Source organism: Epinephelus fuscoguttatus, linkage group LG24 (genome assembly GCF_011397635.1).
Source record: "Epinephelus fuscoguttatus linkage group LG24, E.fuscoguttatus.final_Chr_v1".
Lineage (NCBI taxonomy): Eukaryota > Metazoa > Chordata > Actinopteri > Perciformes > Serranidae > Epinephelus > Epinephelus fuscoguttatus.
Window position 1 is genome coordinate 21900355 of NC_064775.1, and position 19557 is coordinate 21919911.

General features: G+C 40.0%; 1 protein-coding gene across 1 annotated transcript in view; it reads left to right on the forward strand.

Moving 5' to 3' along the window:
- The window catches only part of zgc:65895 (uncharacterized protein LOC393546 homolog), a 40586-nt gene that overhangs the window by 9194 nt on the left and 11835 nt on the right, over nucleotides 1-19557 (forward strand). The window lies entirely within an intron of this gene.

Here is a 19557-nt window from a genome sequence, read left to right on the forward strand (position 1 = left end):
TTGTGAATCATGTGCTTGTTTGTTGAAAAACACCATGCAGTGCTAATGTACATTTCACAGCCAACTAAATGTCAAAGATATATGAAGTGTCGTACAACATTCAGAGCGTTTTACTGGTCCAATTTATCTGTATGACCTCATCCGTTGGAGCCATAAAACTTAGAGGTGCAATCTTTATTGATTATTTGCTCATAAACTATTCACGCAGAGTTTCTCCACAGTTTTATATTAGCAGCATTCTTTTTGACTTTGAATTTCTTTATGCGTTTTACTGCTATTTTAATGAAGTAAACATGTGTGCAGCAGCGTTCAAGAGGCACCGCCAGCCTGAATACAAAATTATAATCATCAATCAGTCAAGACCGGCTTTTAAACAGTCAACAGATGTGCCAAAGGTGGATGTAAGAGAGTCAAGGTGGGTTTTTTTTTTAGCCTGGCAAAGCACATGAGGTTGTCAAAAGAGCCTTGTTCTAATAGAGACAGGATATTTTTGATATTGTGACACTGAGCTGCATGTTGTTCTGGGGATGCAGGCTGTGTATGTGAGCACTGACAATCATGTCATGACTTCCCAGCAACAGTAGATGGTAAGTCACAGATAGGAGCTTCTTTTTCTTTCATTTCCTGCTTAAAGATAAGGGCTGGTCGTTGTAGCATACACGAAGGGTGTTTTCACATGTAGTCCTTTGTTAACAAATTCAGTCCTCTTAATGTGCACCAAAACGTGGACCAACAGAAAAGGGACTCAGTACTTTTTGTGTTCACATTGTCAGTTCATTTGAAAGAGCACTCAGGTCTCTTTCTGTTCACACTACAGCCTATATAAAATATATATTGACATAGCTTTGTTTTTACTTACTTTGACATGGCACTGTGGTGCGGTTATGAAGCCCCTCGCTTTCAGATGAACTTAAAATTGGAGGAAAACCTTAGTGTTTCTGTGCTAAAGGCTGTTTGCGTCTGATGTATTCTACATAACATAAAATTGATCACACGTATGGAGATGTGCAGTATCTTCATTGGACTAAACTGCTCCTCGTCCTGTGTCCTTGCAAGCATTACAGGTTAACGTAGTTTCGCCTGATTTTTGAAGCGTCACGTAGCAATAGCATGTGATCTAGAGAGATAAATACAATGGCGAAGAGCAAAGCGAACCTGGAGGGCTTTGTGTTCACAAGGTGGACTTGAAGCAAACCGAAAGAGAGGCTGCCTGAGTTCGGTTTGCTTCAGAGGGGGTCTGCGTTATCTTGGAGTGTTCACATATTAGGGATGGGAATTGATAGGATTTTTTTTTAAAGATATTTTTCTGGGCATTTTTAAGCCTTTAATTGATAGGACAGATGAGTGTGAAGGGGGAGAGAGAGGGGGAGTGACATGCAGCAAAGGGCCACAGGCTGGAGTCGAACCCGGGCCGCTACGGCAACAGCCTTGTACACGGGGCGCCTGCTCTACCACTAAGCCACTGACGCCCCAGGGAATTGATAGGTTTTTATTGATATCAATGCCATTATCGACTCTGCTTATCAATCCGATTCTTTATCGATTCCTCCTGTGAATTTTCTGTGCAGAATAAGTAGACCTTACAGGCTTTTGGTGTCAACAACATAAATTTTATTGAGTTTCTATTCTAAACAAGAGATAAGTGCTAAGTAAGTAAGTAAGTAAGTAAACAAAATATAAAATTGGTCCACTGCTATCATCTAAAATGGAACAAATGAAAGAATATTTGTACAACATTTGTTTTCATCTACTTCAAATAACGCTACAGAATCTGTTAGTGTTGTCACTGTACCAAAATTGGGACCCACGGTACGATACCAGTGAAAGTATCATGGTTCTGAGTAGTATCATGATACCACAGCAAAAATGAGGCAGACGTGCCTTTTGTCATTTATAAAAAGATAAATCACTTTTCTATAATACATCAATGATATTTCAATGGAATAAATTACTTATTGACTTATTCATACTTCAAAAACAGCATCAATAAGTGATTAACATAGGGGGGATTGAAATAAAATAAATACATAAAATAAAAATCAACCAGCCACCCTCCTCCTCTGACAAGTAAAGAACAGTCCCTTCATAAGCAAAGAACAGTCCCTTCATAAGTAAAGAACAGTCCCTTCATAAGTAAAGAACAGTCCCTTCATAAGCAAAGAACAGTCCCTTCATAAGCAAAGAACAGTCCCTTCATAAGCAAAGAACAGTCCCTTCATAAGCAAAGAACAGTCCCTTCATAAGTAAAGAACAGTCCCTGAAGTGCGGTGAGGTTTGTTTATTTGACAGGAATACATATTCCTGTCCGTGTCTGTGTCTGTGACCCCCATTCAACCCACAACCGGCAGGATTCGCCTTTCGTTTCTGCTGCTGAAATCTGTACTCGCACAGCGTGCTGAATGATTTATTTTTCTCGCACAAAACTATTTTTAGTCGCAAATGCGAGTAACGTTAAAATGCTTGCACAGTAGAGCCCTGTAATGGAAAACAAATCACTGTAGCATTGGTGGCGCAGGTGAGAGCAGACTCGTGCAGCTCAGCCTCTCAGCCTCCGACTCTGACCCGTGCGTGACTGGAGGAAACAGCGAATAAAAGTAAGGAGATTGATTGTTCTTCTCTGTGGATTTTCTCCGCGTCCAAAATCGTGGCTTTCCGACAAGACCAAGCACTTGCCCAATGTTTTCGCAGCGAAAAAAAAAGATAAAGTTTCACTAAAATAATGTATAACAAAGATTTCATACAGCTCTGCACACACATTACTTTTGGATGGATTACTCGCGAATGCAGGGTCGCACAGAAATGCCACGCATATCACATGAAAGTGCAGGAGCAGAGCTTTCCTCTCCTCATCTCCTGTTCTGAGAAAGTGTTAGGGTCTCCTAGATGTCAAGATTGTCAACCTGGCATGAACAAACTGAGTGAATGTGTGTTTTTGAGTTTTCTATGACTCTGTGTGTGTGTGTGTGTGTGTGTGTGTGTGTGTGTGTGTGTGTGTGTGTTTGTGTGTGTCTCTCTCTCTCTCTCTCTCTCTCTGTCTCTCTCTCTCTGTCTCTCTCTCTCTCTGTGTATCTATGAGTGAGGGTTTGTGTGTTATTGAGTTTACATTATTTCTAATTTGTTAATTGTGTTGTTGTTGCAGGGTCTGATTGTTCTAAGTTCTGTATATTTGATGAATACTCTATCCTCATAATTTGATGTCATTCAGATGACTTTCTAGTAATAGTACTACACTACTTTTGTTCAGAGTAGGTTCAAAAATACTGAATGTTTCCATTTTCATATTCTGTCACTATAGTTTTAACTGACATGACTTTGTTATGGCTGTTTAATGTCTGCCTGCCTAGCAGTAATGGGGGGAAATGAAAGCACATGTTCAACTGTGTGTTGATTTGTTTATGATACGCTTCCAAGTTAAAAATAACATGCTGTACAGTGTACATGCACTATTTTTGAATAAAATAGCTATTTTTAACAATAAATCTTCTCTTTTTCCCCCTTGTATAAATATCGTGATATATATCGTATCGTGAGTTTCTGGTATCGTTACATCCCTAAATTACGGTGCTGCATAAATTGCACGTCATGAGTGAATGTCATGAGTCTTTTTTGGTGAAGTGAAGCCAAGCTTTCGACCGCTTCTGTCTCTCCACCATTACATCTTCTTTGTTGTTGAACGTACTGCTGACTGACGAGCGTGACGTGCGTCATCGACGTAAAGATTTGGCGTAATGAAAAGAATCCATAAGGGAATCGTTAAGCATAAAGGCTAATGATGTCGATGAATTGAACCAGTTGGAACCGGTTCTTGATTCCCATCCCTATCACATATGGACAAAATATGCTTAGTCACCACTCTGAGTCCATTTAGGGCTGAAAAGGACTAAGTGTAAAAACACCTTCAAGTAAAAAGAAGAACATGGGAGTTGTGTTTCTGAGTTATTTCTAGGAACCCTTAATGATATTTTTCTCAAGCTCGGTCATTTCTCTGTAAGCAGGCTTCTTCTTTGTCATGAATTTAAGCAATTAAAGAAGTATTTCACTGCCAGAAAGACGATCTTTTCCTAAAATGGGGCTGTCTGTGCAGTTGGAAGAAGCAAAGACTATTGACACTGGTGCTACATGACCAGAGAAAAAGGGTCATGGCATTCGCGTTTGCTCAAGAGATAGAAAACCTACCAGTGAAAGCTGCAGCTGGTGGGTGACGTAGTGAGAGCTTGGATGTTTTTCTACAGGAAACAATATGGCACCAGCTGATAACATCTCAATTTACAGTAAAACAGTAAGCTAAAATAGGTTTCTGAAAACATATGAGGCACGATATAGGCAATACAGTAACAGAATCTTGGTTTCATCAGCACCGCCTAGTTTTACCGTTTCATCTAAGCTTGGTTTGAGTTTGATCTGCTTCTGTACTCTTTGTGTCTGTGGTGGCAGGCACGTGAAAATGCACAACAGTTGTAGAGAAACAGCCAGCGAAAATCTACTGGATGACATTATTATGATACAAAGCTGGTTGAAACTAGTTGAAAACTCGTCACACATTAGGGCTCATTTAAACATTTGGCCCCTTTAAACGCTCTCTGGCGGTGTGTTTAGTGTCAGTACGTGTCTGAGAGCGGTTCTGTTTTTATGTGGCGCTTCACTCTCTGTTGGTCTTTCATGTGTTTTAGTGATAATAAGCTGCTTGTCACGAGCTGCAGTTATACCGGCTTTGACTCATGATTTGTGTTTTGTTAATATTGACACGCCTGTTTTTCAATTGGCTCGTGGTTCAAAACTGAGCTTTTACGAGGCACAGGGAGTCCCCGACGGCTCGAGTTAAGTGTCAGAATAAGAGCTTGTGTTATGATGTATGGTTTCAAATTAACACTAGCTTCTTTAAGTCTTGCAGTTTGAGGAACCCCAGGGTTTCCAGGAGGAACTCTTGACGTTTTTTATTCTGCGTTAAGATTATAAATGTAACCCAATGCACTGTTTTGACTCTGTTTATGGTATAAACAGAACTGAGCAGTGAGTCATGGCCAACATTAAACCATTGCACTCCTGGGACCTCACTTATAAAACTGCGCAGGAAAGGTGACGTATTAACAAAGCACAGAAAGTGCTTACACACAAAGATATCCTGATTGATAACACAGTGAGCATGCATGTCCCACGCCTGTCTCCCTTTATGAATCACAATCAACTTGAAATGTGGTGCAGGCGAATGAGCGTCTCGCCCTACCCATACATGCCTATAAATGGCCAGTGAAATGCCCTGCATTAATATTCATTAACAAGAAACAGCACGAAGGAGAGCGTGATAAACGTAACATTAAAAGGTAAAAAACGAAACTTGACACAATGTGAAGTTGGAGTTTTTGTTGGGGAGGTTGATAACAGAAAGACAGTGTTGTTTGGTGGACTCAGTATGGGCATTACTAAGGCTAAAAATGCAGCGGAGTGGCAGCTGGCAGATGCTGTAAATGCTGCAACCTCAGCCTGTGTCAGAAGTCAAGAAGAAGAAGTGGTCCGATACTAAGGTGTCTTGACTCAAATGATTTCTTAAAATACGTCGTGTTTTCATAAACGATGCATCACATCCAGACGCTGGCCTGCAGCAGCAGCATTTGGCTCAAATGTGTGGGGATAGAGGTCAGGGTCAGGGAATCAAGCGGTAGTGGCACGTTTTTCAGGTGTGCCACATTATGCAGCACAGCACCGGCACAGCTTGGTTCCTGTGGGTGCTTCATTTGTAACGTCCGGCCTGACGCAGTGCACAGATCCAGCAGCACTGCACGTGGCAGTCAGAACCAGCTCATAAGCCACTCATCATCTTTGGCCATTAGGTCTTGCTGGTCCCTGAATATCCGCTCCCTCCGGAGTCTCTCATCCACCACATCCTCTAATGGTGCCAAATAAGCCATCATGCGTCTTTATGCACTGTGATTGCTGTTTTTATACCCACCCATTTCTAACAGTGACACAGCACGTTACAGTGACATGCAACACATTTAACACACAGCGATAAAGAGAATTAAAAGCCATAAAACAAACACATTATAAAACACAATATCTTGGCTCACAGAGGATAACAGTGACACTCACAGACTAAAGTTCATCAGATTATCTAATGATTATAGAATATACCAGAGGAGTTATTTTAAAACAGAGATATTTGCTTGTATTTAGTCTCCTAACTGGTGTTTTTTTTATGTGTGCACACCAGGGACTACCAGTCAAAGACATGTTTGTTCGTTTATTCATGTTTATCCGTTGTTGCAAGTATGCTCTTCATATATAAAACGTGAGAGGACATATCTGTCTATGAATTGATATCTGTGATAACAATTCACTTCTTCCTTTTCATCTTTCTGCCATGGGGGTCGCAGTTTCTCATGTCAACAGTTTTTGTGCGTATGCATGGGTCAGAACTTCCGTGGCAGACCGCACATTTTCTCGTCAAGGTTGATTTTTAGAAATCCTAAAGTCCCCTGAACACACCCCAAGATATGAGTGTTAGGTGTCCTGCTACATTGTTTATACTCAAGTCAGTGATAAACTGAGACACATCAGCCTAAATGTGAAACTTAATCCTCATGGACTGTAAGAAAGGACCCGTAGTAGAATTCACTTTACATCTTTTTGCTCATGATTTATTTAAATCCAAGAATCAAAATGCTAGACTTTATAGTCAAGGTATAGTGGTGTGGTCAGTATTATTTTGCAGGCGTATGTGCAACTCTTTAAAGGTATAATATGCAGGATTGTCGGTTACTGTTTGTAATAATACACGCCAGCGAAAATGAAAGTAAGAGCCAACCCCAGATTCACTGTCATTTGGTGTGTTGCCTCGTTATATTTGCGTTTGTTTTGGGTGCTGTGTCCATGCCTGATGCTTATGGGCTGGCACCAGGTCACTTCCTTTAAGTAAAGCCCCGACCTCACCTGAGTGCTGCGGGGGTACACGCCCATACATGCCTGGGACACAGAAAATAAGAAGAAATTATTGTGTGCATAGATCCGATTCATATCCACTGTCCACAGTTCAGACATATATCCAATTTGTATTCATTAAGTCCATATTATACGTAAGTTTTCCTTCCACTTCTGCAGAAAAAGATGAGACCTTCTATCAATATAATGTCCTATTGCAGTATTTTTTTTTTTGATAACGGAAACTTCTTAAACAAACTTGTGTCGTTTTGGCCAAACAAATCTACAAAACTTGTAGATTAGGAGAAGTTTCCAAAGATACTTTTAAGGAAATATGGGATCTGGTGGGCAAATGGGAATTACATCATTATTATTATTATTATTATTATTATTAATTAAATTTGGGTAAATTTAAGGGTAAGAGTGTAGGGCGTTTCACATAAAGTTGAATGTACCAGCTTATGACTGAAACTTTGCTGCATGATTTATTCTTAAATTTGTCATGGCTTTCGTATTGTTTTGTTTTCAAAAGCTGGTTAAAGTCTGTAATATCCTGACCGTGACGCTCCTCTGCAGGCACATCTGCTGGGTTTTTTTTTTTTTTAATCTGACAGTAGACACAGGGACGCATCACTGTAAACCCCAGGTAGCTTAACAGAAGCAAGAAGCAGATGTGCTCATATGGAAACTCTCTGCTTTTATTGCACTGTCTTTGAGCAAACGGACTGCTTGCATTTGGCACAGCATGCATGCAGTGTATGAAAGTCCAGTGTCAAGGTTTTGCCTGCCAGTTCACATTATTTGCATTCATAGTTTCTGTGTTATTGTGCCGTTATTCCTGTTTGGTGGATCTTGAGGTGTGAAGTCAGACGGCAGCTTTGTGAAACACTCACTTTAGTGTTGCTTCCTTTTTCTTGGGCGGCATCTCCTCAACGTCAAGAGCAATAAATCACACCTGAAGGTAGTTCAGTAATTTGTCTGTTAATGAGTTGTGACATGAAATCATGCTTCAGTAGAGTCATTAACTTGACTGTCATTCCTCTGTCTCAAGTTGTTGTACTGTTGTTTCCCCACAAGGTGGCAGTTGTGGCTCATGAATCCTCCCAGCCTGGCCAGCAGTTGTTTATATAACCCTGACGTGCTTTGAGAATCACTGACCTAAAATGTGCCTCGCAGCCAAGGTCCTTCTTGCACGCAATGCATGAATCACAAAGACATGGGTGGTTTGGGATCTTCTGTGCGTACTATCAGAAATAGGTGTGTAAGATCTGATAACACAGTAGGTGTGTGTATTTTTAGGGATGGACTGATTGACATGTAGATGTTCATATCAGCCTATCTGAATGTGTTTGAGTATTAGGAAATAAAGCTTGTTCTGAAGGCTCTATTATTTGTCACAGCGTGTCTACAGGTCCTGAAAAAGTCTTAAAAATGTCTCCAGTTCAATAAATATCAGGCCTTAAAAGTCATTCAGTAGTTTTGAATGTAAATGTATGAGGTCTTAATCATTACAAACATTTCATCTATTTTTATTTATCCATCGATTCATTTAATTGTCAAAGTGAGTCAAGCTCTTCTGCATGAAAGTCCACATATCCGATGTTACAAATCTTTAAACCTACCACTGAATCTACAGTTGTCTTTTTACTTCATACTTGTCACTCATCTGTTGGCAAGATGTACATCAACCTAACTCACTCTAATGATCATATTCCTATATAAAACCTACTTCTGCATGCGACCACATATATACTATATACTGACCTGAAATGCTCAAAAAAGAAGAAGAGTTTGTGGCCAAATATCAGTCTTAAATTTGCTTCATTACTTACATAACATTACATATCTTAAAAATGTCTCTACAAGCATTACATTTAAGCATCTGATACCTACAGACGCCCTGATTTGTCCTGTAAAACCTCTGTATAAAGTTAAACTTTGCCATCGAAAGTTGGTTGGTAAAATCCTTTTTAGGCAGTTGTAGCATTTATCAGATCACATGATGCTTTTGTTTCTTATGCTATTATGTAGATACATTTGGTCAGTGGCTCTCTGGTTCTCATCATAACGAAATTAACTTGTACTTGCATTATGAGATAGATTTTCTGTTTTTCTTTTTGTTGCTTATAAAACTCATCATTGTAGCGTTGAAACAAATAATTTATCAGTCACTTACTACACCAACAAAAAATGAATTCGGCAACTAGAGCTGCAACTAATGATTATTTTCATCATCGATTAATGTGCCCATTATTTTCTCGATTCCTGCTGATCCTTAAAAAGTCTTAAAGGGTATTAACTGTCTATTAATGTAACATTTTGTGGTCTGGCTCAAACCGGTTCAAGGCAATGTATGCAAGGCTCGTCATCTTTTATGCAAACAGTTTTTCAAACTCAAGAAAACTTTCCAATAAATGCCTCATAGTTCTCAGTTCTGTTGGTACACCAAATAAATATTTTTATGATAAAACAATATCTTCATTGTTTATATGTATTCCACTCTAGAAAGTGTTTTTCAACGTTTGAGGAAGATCATCTTTCTCACTGGATCCAAAAAATGCCCCTTAGCCCCCTGATGCCAGATCTTTGGTTTTCTTCAATTATGTTTATTGTCATATTGGTCTTAAATTTCATTCAGTGTGGCATTTAAAATGTCTTAAAAGGAAAAAATCTAACTTGCCTTGAGGTGTAGGAACCCTGATAAAGTGTCAGAAAATATAGAAACATGCCTTGTGTAATTTCCCAGAGCCTGAGGGGACGTCTTCAGATGGTGTTTGATCTGACTAACAGTCCAAATATCCAAAGCTAATAGCTTTACTATTGTGTATGACAAAGAAAAGCAGAAAACAAAGAAGCTTGAAACAAGCAAATGTTTGTCTTTTTTGACAAAGGAATTACGAAAACGATTATTTAAAGATGATTATCAAAATGGGTTCAACTGTATTGGCAACTAATTTGATAATTGATCTGGTGTCAGTTATTTTCTCTACACCCAAAAATACCAAATGTAGCCTTTGTTCCTTGCCCTCTGTTGTGAGGATTTGCCAATTATGTGATTGTAAACTGGAAATTTTCAGCTTCAGAGCAAAACATGCAATCTGAAAATGTCATCTTGTACTGAAGAAAATACTGGCAGGCATTTTTGGTTTGTAGAACAAACAGTCGATCTATTAATTGAGGAAATCCCCAGGAGATGAATCCATGATGAAAATAGTTTGTTTGCGTGTCAGTAGTCTGACTGTTACTTTTGCATGCATCACGTGTGCTTGTTTTTGCATGTTTGAGTCCTTGTTGAGATGACATGGCGACAGTGATGTTTTCAGGCTTTGCTGCCATTTCTGAAAGTGCATGTGTGAAGATCTTAATGCAGCCAGATCAGAACATCACCCAGCTCTGACAGGTTCAGTTTTAGGCAGCGTGTGTGTGTGTGTGTGTGTGTGTGTGTGTGTGTGTGTGTGTGTGTGTGTGTGTGTGTGTGTGTGGAGGGTTGGGGTGCAGAGCCAAATAGACGAGTGTCACGTTTGCTGGCCTTGTGCCGTCACACAGAGCTGCAGGTTCTTGAAGAGAGGCTGTAATATGTGTCCGTGCATGTCTGCCTGCCTGCTGTTCTCAGCAAACACATCGTGTTTATGAGCTCCCTCGTCAGGATGGGTTAGTGTGTGTGTGTGTGCGTGTGTGTGAAATGGTAGGTATTTTTCCAGGATAGTTTTAGTTTTAATGCTGTTTTTTCGCCTTGAGGCATTACCACTGAGGGAAAAACATGAGAATGGGGGGAGGAGAGGCAACATGACTGGTTTAAACTGGATGCGCCAGGATTGTTCTTATAGAGAGACAACTGTGCTGTTGTCATTTCCCTCTCACATAGTTTTAACCTCTAGGTTTTCTCACAGATGAAGAGCCAGTAAACTTAACAGGAGAGAAATATGATATTTAACTTTGGACTTTAACTGAATCTTTGCTACCAAAAGACTCAAGTATCCAGCTGAGCTTACTATTAAGAGGAGAATGTACTGGAAACTCCTGAGGAAGTGTTACCTGCCACTTGAAGAATTTAATTTACTCTCAGTGTAATTTTTTATGATTAACAAAATGCTTGGGTAGGAAGTGTTAATTCTAGGGATAGACCGATATGGATTTTTTAGGGCTGATGCCGATACCGATTTTTTTCCATCACCCTTAGCCGATGACTGATTATGGACTGCCGATTTTCTTGAGCTGATATTTGGGGACGATACTGCTTTTGCTCCCTCAATTTACATCAAAAAAATGACACAATGATAACAAATATTACAGGTCTCAAGTTTAAAATAAGAAACATTTATTGAACAGTAAAAAATACTAAAACAAGATGGAAAGTTGAGGTAGAACAGGTAGAATATTATTATTATTATACATTCAAATAAAAAAGAGTTCAGTGCTCTTAAATCTTCCAGTAATGTCTTTATAAAATAAACAAATATTTAAGCTGAAGCATAAATAAAACAACAACTACTGTACACAGTAGGATTTGCTGCATGTGCGCTGCAGGGTCTTCCAGCAACACAGAGCTGCCCGTGGATGCATGTCTGTAAATCATGCCAGGGAAAAATAAATCCGCGAACCCACGCGCGTATCGGTCGATGCCGATACAAGTAAAAAACTCGGCCAGCTGATGTATCGGTCTATCCTTAGTTAATTCCACTTCAAATTCCCAATTATTACAGTTTACTGTTGTGCTTTACAAGTGCAGAAATTGTACCACATCATTTGTTTATGATATGATAGTGACAGTTTTTTACATTTACTGTGAATGAAATAACCAGAGAATGATGCTTGATTTAATAAGCCATGGTTCTCGTTAAAGAGTTAAAGTTAACCCTTATCTGCAGAGTTTTGCTCAGGCTGGACCCAAATATTTAACTATTTAACAGATATTTGCTCGTTGGGTAGGTATTTGGTTTTCAGCTTCAGGATTTGGATGTTGGTTTTCTTTGTTTGTTTTTTCTGCTTTGTCAGGTGTTGTCTTGATTCAGAGCCTGTTATAGTGAGCATTTATGTAGGTCTGTAATTAATATATCCATGACAACAGAAATTGTCACAAGCTGTGATTGTGTCACAAAAAGTGCACAGATAGGACCTTGTTCAACCGGCCGAAGCTTCAAATATGCGCTGTTGATTACTGCTAATGCGGGATTTATACTTCTGCATTGAATCGGCGCACGTAGGCTCTGCTTCAACGTACAGCCTAAGCTGTAGCCGGACATGCACCTCCCCGGAAATGTGACAACACGTCGCAGTGATGCAGACCTCCTGTCTATTTTTGTAAGCTGAAACCATTTCCCTCAGTGGAAACAAAGCTTTTATTTACTTTTATTTCACATATAAGAAACAATAAATTGTAAAGACAATAAAGCCTCCACAGAAATTGCATTTTATCCTTCAGGGATTTATCCTGGCTTCATATGAGCAGAGGGAATCTCCGCTCGTCGCTAGGCTAATTTATACAATGTAAAATGCCATAGGCTTGTGCTAATATCGTTAGCATGTTACATTTGTTTGTAAAACGTGATTAGTATAAGACAGTTTTTTTTTTTTTTAAGGTATTTTTTGGGCCAGTTTGCCTTTAATCGATAGGACAGACAAGTGTGAATGGAGAGAGAGAGAGAGGGAGTGACATGCAGCAAAGGGCCACAGGCTGGAGTCGAATCCGGGCTGCTGTGGCAACAGCCTTGTATATGGGGTGCCTGCTCTACCACTAAACCACTGACGCCCTATAAGACAGGTTTTTTGTTGGTGAACCTTGTGAGCTTTAATGGAGGCAAATTTTTTAACATTACCTTTGTTAAACGTTGGTGTTGTCCCTGGCTTCATACGAGTAGAGGAAATCTCTGCTAGCTGCAAGGCTAAATGCCATAGGCTTGTGCTAAAAACATTAGCATGTTGTATTTGTGGGGAAAATGTGTCCAGCATATGACAAGTGCTTTGTCTGAGAATGCTGCCAGTCCTCGTGACGGCGATTTGCGGACTTGTGTTTGAAATGGTCACGTTCGAGCCATGTTTAATGTGTGTTTTGAATCAACAAAACTTTACAGCACTTCACAGAAACCCAGCCGCCGACTAGTGTTTTGGAGGTGTAACCGCAGAGTGACACAGACACACCACGGCTCAAGTGTAAATGCTCACAACGGCGTGGGCCACATGCATAGGCTACAGCGTAGGGTCTGCTGCACAATAGGACTACTCAATTATGGAAAAAATCGTAATCACGATTATTTTGGTCAAAACTGAAATCACGATTATTCAAATGATTATGCGGCGCACTTGATGATTTATTTACACGATGGCATGTCATTTCTGTCTCCACATGGTCATGTGTTTACAGTTCTCCTCTGCTCTCTGTATCGCACATGGCGGAGTCAACCCTGATGCAAACACTTACACACACACACACCAATCTCTCTCGCTCTCCCTCTGCCATTTTCCACACACTGTTTTTGAAATCTTCGGCGATCACCTGCCTCTCACATTATTCGATTTCACCTACTTGACTGGCTCGTGGAGTGAATAGAGGAGAGGAGGGGAGGGGGCAGTATTGCGCATGCGTGGCTTCCGGGTGCGTTGGATTTGCAACACAAGACAACGAGAGCAAGCTGACAAGAAGCACATAATTGTTTTATGATGATTGTTTTGTTTTCAGAATCATTGAAAGCCCAAATCGTAATCTAGATTAAAATTCAATTAATCAAACAGTCCTACCGCACAAGTGTAAATCCTGCCAGACTCCACAGCCCAAAAAGTAGTATTGGGGACAGCCCAAGTTTTTAAAAAAACATAAGTTGTCCTATAGTGTGCAGTGAAGACAGGGATGAACACTGGTGGTAATAATACTTTGAATGGAAAAACTTGACAGTGTATTTCTGATTGCTTTGGCGCCATTTTGTAACTGTCGGCTATTTTTGCAAAACTTCACACCAGTTGTACCCAAGTGGTCCAGCCAAAGGGTCCAGATTTCTGCTTAGTCATTAGTTCAAGGTCCACAGTGTGTAATATATTCATTGTCATACTTGTATTTGAACATGTGGTCAAGCTAGTTTGCTGTCTCTGTCAAGTAGCTGTCCATTAGTCACTCACTCTATTGCAAGAAACAGCTCTTGAAAATAAAAGCTGTCACATGTGGTCCATTTAGAAAGGACCTGCCACCCACCTTTGGACCACCACTCACCAGTTGGAAACCACTGTTCTCCACACTAACCACAAATCTTTACACCAAACCAGCAAAGCATTATACATCTATTGTAAGAGCAAACAATTCTTGCAACACTTTTGTTTTGTGTCAATACAGTACATGCAAGCCATCATTTAAACAAAGACACAAAGCACTATCAAACCTTTGATAGCGTTAATGAAAAACACTTGTGGCTTTTTTTTTGTCTTGTGTGTGTAGGGCGTAGCACTTTGCAATAAAGTTGTCACATATGTCATAAAGGCGCATACACACTGTTATCTGAATGTGAAAAGGATGCATGTGTATTCTGAACATACACTAGTAACATTTGTCAAACAATAAAAACACACAAACATTTGTGAAAATGCATTGGCTACAAGTGTAAATGGTTTCAGAGATAGTGCCCTAATAATCGCTGTTAGTGTGAGCATTTAGAAAAAACTGTGAAAGCGTCTGATGGAGCATGATGTCTCCATGCTCAGCACTGGGAGCCTAGATGGAAATGAATGAGGGATTTCAATCACAAAGCAGGCAGAGAATGTGTCTTGCTCATGGACACACGGCAAAAATTTATTGAGTCTCAGTAATTAGTCCAAAGTATTTGTCAAATATGTCTCAGGGAAGACTCACATTTTCAGTTTTTGTTTGCATTTGGAGGGAAATGTCAAACTCTCTCTAGTACCTGTCAAAAAGGACCATTAATCCCCCCTGAAAATGACACTTCCTGGTAAAGAGAAGATTTCCTGGTAAAGAGAAGCAGTTCTGCGTAAAGCCAGTCCTCATTGTTTAGTGTCAGAGCCGTGACCCTTCCTCCTGTGAAAACACATTCAGACCACTGCATGAAGCCTGCAGACCGCAGAGAGCCTCGAGCAAAGTTTCTAAACCGCCGCTGAGAAGATCCTGACTATTGATGCAGGGACAGTGAGCACACTAACTCTGTTTACATTCGCATCAGACCTTAACACAGAAACACCGTGCATATCCATGTGACTGGGGGTCGGCAGCACAACTTCCTGTGACGTTTTCATGGTGTCAGTGTGTCGTGAGATTGTGTAATATTTGATTGTATAAGGTTTATTTTAACACATGGATTAGAGCAAGAGTAGGGGGCTGTTGGATCCAAAATGTGTGTGAAATTTGTCACAGAGCCAGAAGTTTGTGTGTGTGTGTGTGTGTGTGTGTGTGTGTGTGTACAGAAATTAAAGCAGGAGAAGATATCTGTTTTGATTTTAGCCAAATTTTGTGTAATCCTTTAATTGTCTGTATTTGTGCCAGAGTAAAACCCAAGCATGCTGGCTTCTCAGTGTCTGAGTGTTTGTGGATATACACATGCCAGAGCTGAACTGATCAGTCAATTGTTTCATTCAGCTATTTCAAGAATCAATTTATAGATTCAGTCACTTTTCTAGCTGCAAAATTGTTTTTTTTTTTTAAATTCGTTTTTGTTTGTTTTATGTGATTTTTAAAAAAAAACAAAAAACCTCAATATCTTTTGATTTTTGACTGCTGGTCAGACATAAATGGCCTTACCTCACTCAGGGTTTGGGAAATTGTGATGGGCAATTTCACTATTTATGGACCATATATAAACTGTACAAATAATTGATTAATTAAGAAAATGAAAACTATCGTTGATTGCAGCCTTAATACATGCGTGAACAGGTATTAGGCCAAGGCATGAGGGGAAAAAAGAGAAACATCATCATTATTATTATTATTATTAGTATTATTATTAGTATTACTATTATTATTAGTATTACTATTATTATTATGCATTTTGAGTATAAAGTCAAGATTTCGAAAATAAAGTTGAACTTTCAGTGTAAGTGCCAGGCATAGATCAAAGGATCATTATTGTTATCATTTATTTTTATTTTATTTTATTCTAAAGTCATACTTTCAGTAATGGTGGCAGGCATAAAAATAATAAATCAAAGGACTTTTTTTGTTATTATTCATTTATTTATTTGCATTTCAAGAATAAATTCATACTTTCAGTATTGGTGGCAGGCAAAATAACAAATAAAGGAGGAAGATGTCTGTTTATTGCATTTAGAGAATAAATGCAAAATGTTGAGAATAAAGTTGACGTCTCAAGGATAAAGTTGAGATGTTGAGAATGAAGGCAAAATGTTGGTCATGAAGTCGGTATTTTGAGAACGAAGATCTAAAGTCAAGAATAAAATCGAAATGTAGAGAATAAACTTGACATTTCAAGATAAAAGTCAAACTACCAGAGTTCACGCATTTGGCTGCTTCTACAAAATTCCTTGTGGAGATGAATTGGTGAAACTGTAGTTCAACATCAGTTTTACCAACAAGAAAAGTATTTCTCTTTTAGTATAGACACAGTGTAGTCTTAAGTATTAGGACAAGAAAGGTTTGTGTCAAAAATTAGATCTGTTCAGGAGAAACCACACAAAATTGAAAAAGGTTGCTGCATTCATGCAAACTAAAATAGCAAGCAGTGGACGGATGCAAGGGTATTAATGGTTACACCTGCATGCAATACAGAGATGGTATGTTGTATCATAAAACACAGTTTGATGGACCAGAGGAGTCGACTTTGTTCTTGACATTACAACTGTATTTTCAAAATGCGAAAAGGAGAAAAAAATCATATATCACACATTTCTTGCTGTACGTAGAAGACAGAAACTCCCTCTGTTATTTTTACCTCTGCTACAAATGTGTCTACCCTTCATAGTGTGGCTGACAAATGAGAATGTGGGAAGTCAATGCCTCGTCCATCAGAAGAACGCGGCATGTCTGCAGCATCCCTAAACCAGTAGCGATGTTGGAGCTCAGCCTCCTTTCTTCCACCGTCTCTCTTTCGTGGCCCATATGGCACAGAGGCTGGTTATGTAAGGCATTGCGTGCATGGCAGAGACCGATTCACTTACGCTCCAGAGAGCCGCTGCCCTGGAGCTCTGTGATGCCATGAGAGCTGGTTGAGTTTTGGGGCGTTCCTGCTCTTTGTTTTGTCTGTGTGTCTGTTTGGGCAAAGATCAAGGGGGATTATCCCTTGCTGCAAACAAGTGGAGGCTGTTTGTGATTGCTACCTTCGTACGCTTCGCTCACTCATGAATTATACCTTATAAACGGAAACCTGCTTGTGGGCTGCAGGTCCAAATATGATTATGGAATTGTCACTTTTCTTTTTAGTAAATCTTGTTCATTTCTTGTCCTGTTTGTTTTTGTTTTAATTCTAAATTTGAAAGCTATAAACACACTCCCTTTGTTCAAGTGCAGTGTGTGTGTGTGTGTGTGTGTGTGCGCAGTGAGGTTGATCTTGCTGTCGGCCTTGGTTCTCCTCTGTGTAAAATGCCAGTGCTCAAAGCCTCCGAAACCGGATCCCGCCAGTTTGCAAACATAGCCTCACACACAAACGGGACACACACGCAAGCTCATGTCTCCCAACTGCTTGAGGACAAGTGATGCGGAAGGAGGCGGGCGAATCACAGAGCGGCAAACAAACCGGTGAAAAAAGAGGGATGCAAGGAGAGAAGCAGGGAACATTAAAAAAAGGAACCCAGTATTATTGGTGGTTTCTGCGGAGATTACTTTCATGTTCTCCTGGTGTGTTTCCAGTCAATTCCCTAATTGCTTTGTGACGTCCTCTGTCATCAAACTCTTTCACATTTTCATCTAACTTACAGTTGTGGCCGAGCTGGATCCTTTTCAGGACCACACAGTGCAGCCTGAGAGATGGCCTGGCTCTGCTTTCACTCAAACTGCACAATAAAGTGAGGCGGAAACGTTACTTACACTCAGCTGGATGCTTTTGTGTGAGAGGACGTGGATAAAGGGAGGGCTGTGGTGAAAGAGGGAGAAGCCTTGTAGTGTATGTACAGCGAGGCATTTAGGTTTCTGCAAGCTCTATTGATTTTCCACTTTTCTGGAACATCTAGCCACTGGAGCTTCAAGATAATCTCTCCTCTGCTATCCTTTACTCTTCTTGATGGTTGTGTGGGTTTAGATAATGTCCAGTGTGTAGGATTTAGGGGACATATTGTCAAAAATGGAATATAATGTAGTAAGTATGTTTTCTTTAGTGAATTATCACCTGACAATCAGAGTCATCATGTTTTTGTTACCTTAGAATGAGCTGTTTGTATCTACTAAGGGAGTGGGTCCTCCTTTATGGAGATAGCACCACCATGCTTCTACAGTAGCCCAGAATGGACAAACCAAACACTGGCTCTAGACAGGGCCATTCAGGTTTTTGCATCAGCCACTTTAGCGATTTTTTTTTTTTAATTTATTGTAAAACCGAGTTTTGCTTGTGCTTAGCAGTTTAAATCACTGCATCTGTTCGTTTTGGAGAGAGACAGACCTCTGTGGATAATTCGGCTCTTGGTAAAAACCTCCTAACGTCTGGCTTTTAAGTTATCAGAGAAAAATGTGTGAAATGTGATGCGATTCAGGTCCGAACGAAACACATCATTTTTTTTTTAATCGTTGGCTGCTATCTTGTCCCTTCAATGCTGAATAGTCTAGCTGAAAATAACGACACCCTTGAGCTTCTGAATGGCTCATTCCCAGACGGCTCAGCTGAGAAGTCAAAAGTGATGCACCTTATCAAATGGAATGAAAACATCACTCAAGTATACTTCATTTCATTTTATTTATTTCATGAATGTATATATAAGGACAACGCACATCAATCAACATCTCTGTACATGTGCCAGTGTTAGCCAGCTGGCTAATATTCAGCTACAGTCCTTTGGCAAGATGTGTTGAAACAAATAAATAGATAAATTTCACAAGAGAAAGGCAGCATAAAGACATGAAGACAGCATTATCTGCAGCAAACAGACATTCTCAAGATAGAATAGAAGCCATGCAAAGCAACAAGATTGGCTGAAGAGGCTGGACCTGCATGGGAGACACAGTCTGCTCTCAGTGCAGACCTTGTGGATGATGTCAGTGTGTTTCATTAAATGTCCCCAACTGAGGATGTCATATTTATCAAGAATTTTGCAGTGATGGTGCGTATTGGGTTTTCACTTCGAGAGCCTGCTTGTAAACGGAGAGAATGGGCGTCAGTGTCGTATCTTTTGCTCGTGTCCAACTTGATTGACAGTATGTTAAATTGGGAATGATCAGTGCGATCAAATATAGTTTTGCTGCTGCAGTTGTTAGACAGGTCTGAGTTTGGTTTACCACCTGTAAGCTAAGCACACAGGTGCAGCTAATCAGCATGATGTCAGCGGGCAACTGCATCGCTGAAGCCGGCAAAGCACCTTTTTGGAGTGAATGAATTGCCGCAGACGTGTGGATGAAACTAAATGGGAGATGGCGCTTGCTAAATGGGTTGCAACTGACTGCAGACCATTCAACATCAAGGAGGACTCGGGTTAAAGGGACATCCATGTTCTCATGGTTGCTCCCGCTGAAAACCTCCTGAACAGTGAACACTGAAGGAATCCTAACTG